This window comes from Pogona vitticeps, chromosome 3 (assembly GCF_051106095.1).
Source record: "Pogona vitticeps strain Pit_001003342236 chromosome 3, PviZW2.1, whole genome shotgun sequence".
In the NCBI taxonomy this organism is placed as follows: Eukaryota; Metazoa; Chordata; class Lepidosauria; order Squamata; family Agamidae; genus Pogona; species Pogona vitticeps.
This window is the reverse complement of record NC_135785.1, coordinates 197843545-197847136: the sequence shown is the minus strand read 5'-3', so window position 1 is coordinate 197847136 and position 3592 is coordinate 197843545.

The window sequence follows — 3592 nt, the reverse complement described above, 5'->3', positions numbered from 1 at the left end:
TCTGTCCCACATTTCTGAGATTATACAAATTATCTTGTTTTGGGAATTGTTCGTCAAGGTTTAAGCATGAAGTTCCTTTGAATTCTGATTTTACAAACACAGAAAGATTGCCACAGTCACCACCCTGTAATATTAGCATGCCTTTAGATCGAATTGCTGGTGCTGGTTACTGAATAATCTCTTACACAGGCCTGTTCATACTTGGGCCCTTATACAACTATAGGCACATTGCTAGAGTCTGCTATTTTTGTCAATTAACTGAGTGGGCAAAAGAGATAGTGCCTTCACAGTACTGTAGTGGCCTCATTTTTATGGAACTGTCCACTTTTGATTTTGCCAGGTGAAAAAGGTGAGTATATCCTAGACTTGGAAAAGTTACTTTTTTTTTTGGTCTGTAATCACCAGTATCCCATAACCAGCATGGATTGAACACCATTAAAGTCAATGTATTCTCTCACAGATTTTACTTAATGAATCAATATATTACATGCTGCAAAATTCACATCTATAATTTCTTTAGGAGTTTTTGTTTCTTTTGTGCTGATTCTACCAGTGTTGGAGATATTAAACTTCACCTATTTTATGATATTTCTTTCACTCAACGGAGCTTTTGTTATTCGATATAATAAAAATATGATAAATAAAAACTCTAGTTGGGATCCAGTGCTTTCTTTACTTCTGTTGGCTCACAGTTTTTTTTCCAGAATTTGTGATCCTTTGCTTTGGATTGCCCCATCACAACCTAAAAACTTGTTCCAGAGAACTGATACATCCTTTGTAGGAAACTTCTGGCATCACAGAGTGCTGCAACAGGACACGAAGAAAGTCAAATTTCTGGGAATGTTGGGTATCCCAGTACACCACTGGTTCCTTACCAGTGTGTGATTGGGTTGTTTGTCAAACTCTGACAGTTCCTTGTTTTTGGCGGGAAACGACAGGAGAAGAGTTTCTTTGAATAAACGTTTATTAACAACATCAACTGAGTTTTCAATTACAACTTCTATAGGATCTGTATGCTCCTTATTAACTGGCAACTCTGCCCATAATAAAGGGAAAATATGCTCATAAGAGTCTCTCTTTATTGGAACGACTGACTGAAACACTCCTGATCCGTCGGTTTTCTCATACATCCACTCCTTACTGCACAGATTGTCCCGCAGCAAGGATGACGTGACCATTCTCCCTCAGGGGGTTTCTCGTGTGGTTGGACTGGTCCTAGATGAATTGCCCTCTTCCAGGGACCTCGACCTCACTGGTACACCAAGACTGTCCATTCTTCAGGTGACAGTCCTTCAGTTATAGGCTTTCCCTCACTCAGCTTTTTCTCTGTTTCTCTTGCGTCATGGTTCTCGGCCCCTATCCCCTTTTGTGGGATTTTGAATACGTGGGGCTCACTGTCCCCTTCTATCCATTCCTCTTCTATTACCACCACTTTGCTTGTCTCTCCCGAGCCTTCTCCCCTTTCTGACATGAGGAAAAATCCAGCTCCCTTTTTACTCCTTTCTCTCGCCCCTCCTCCTCCTTTCCCACATTTAACCCTTTCATCTTTGTTGTGATTTCTTCTACCACCTTTTCTCCAATTTTTCTATCTTTCTCTTCCTCTACAGATGCATGAGGGGATGGCTCACTCTTACTCTTCTCCTCTTTTGTAGTTTCCTTCTCACACAGTGTTTGTTGGAAAATGAATGATGACCTACTGCTGTAGTTGTCCTTTAAATAACTTTCCTAAGAAAGGTTCCCACATCTGTGCATATAGATAATAATAATTAGTTATTGGTCTTCCACTGCCATGTATAGCTTATACCACTTGTATAACTTGCCTGGGATCATATATGCTGGAGGCACCTTCTTTCCATATGTTTGTCCAGGATGGCCAAGTGAAAAAAAGTCTGAGCTTGTCTACACAGGCTCCTTTGGAACGAACTGATGTGGGTTAAATAGGATTGCTTGTGGTCCGGTAGAGGTCTGGTATGCCACTTAGTGAAGTTCTTGCATACAAATGTCATAAACACCTCAAGCAACCATATTTGTTCTGCACTCGCCTCCAGGAGGAAGACTGCAATTTTTTTTAAAAAAAATCTGTAAATGATGCAGTGCATCAGCACTGTCCTAATTAATTTTTTTAAAATCTGCTTTCTCCTCTTGCTTCATGGAGGATCAGAGGAAGGAAGTTTTTTATTTGTCCTTGTGACAGAATGCCCATGTCACTCCTGTCACTCATAGCTGAAGCTCAAGTGCAGGAGCCTATGAGAGTACAGGAGGGGTGGATCCAGTGAGGCAATTAGAGGAAGTTGGAGGAGGAGTTAGGAAGAGTGCAGGTGAAAGAGAGAATGAGAGGGTGGGGGAGAGAATTTGAATATTCAAGGTAGATAGAAAACTTGAGAGAACTGATATTATTAATAAGTTGGTTAAAGTGAATAAATCAATAAAACACATGAAAACATGAACGTGTAACCAAAGATAAGAAGTTTTAATGAGTGATTCTATACAATGATTAAAAAGAACATCTGTGATTCAAACTCGATCTAAATAAACAAGTTATGTTGGCAGCAAGTATCTGATTCAAGTATTGTGCAAGTGTGCATAAGGGATATCCACTGGTGGTAGCGAATGAAAGAGAAAACGTCACCAGAGTGAACCTTGGTTTGGGGAAAACAAACAGGGAACATTAGGTGGAACATCACAGTCCTACTTAGTATGTGTTCTCTATGTATGCTGTGGTGTCAGAAATCACCCTCTTTACTCTCTCCTATCTCCTCCAGCTTCTGTGAGGAAGTTTTCAATTTTTCTTTTCTTTTCTTTTTCTTTTTCAAAATGATACAATGTCTCAGCATAGTCCTAATATAGCTTTAAAAAACTGTTACTTGCTAATCCCCTCCATGGGGCAGAGGAAGTGTTTAATTTCCCAGTGGCTAAGCTCTCATCTGAAGACATTTAATGATATTAGAAAATTAACTGCAGAAGGAAGACTGATAGCCATAAGCTCACTTTGGTTCATTTCCAATTATCACATGTGCTGGAAAAAAACCAAAATGGAACAATACTGCCTGCACCAACATGCGATTGCTGGTAAAGGGGGGGGAGCCTGTCCCTGCAGTAGACCAAACAGCAGGACAAATGCCCAGTGATGGTACCCTCTCTTACTTCTGCCTCACAACTCTTAAAGGTACAAAGACCCTTCTTTTCAATCTGGTTAGCCATTTCTTTCAGGGACATGGCAATCTGGACTGTCTAGGCAATCTAGGAGTACAGGGATAAGGTCCTGGTGTGTGTTAGATGTTGGACACTTCATCCCTTTCCATCTAGAATCTCAAGCTTGTTTGTCTGGAGATAGTACAGTATAGGCTGAGATGCTGTTAAAGGCAGACAGAGTGCCAATCTAGTGGGAGCTAATCGTCTCCTTTCAAAGACCAAAAGATGATATACATTAAGTGTGTACTTCAGTTTTGCACATTTCAAAGGTGTTGTAGTCACAGTGAAATTCTTCTGGATTTTGCCCTGTAAATGATTCTGTTCTGTCTGATTTTATCTGACTCACAACACAATCCTGTGTATACCTAATGAGAAGTCAGTCCAGTGGGTCTTAAGGTCC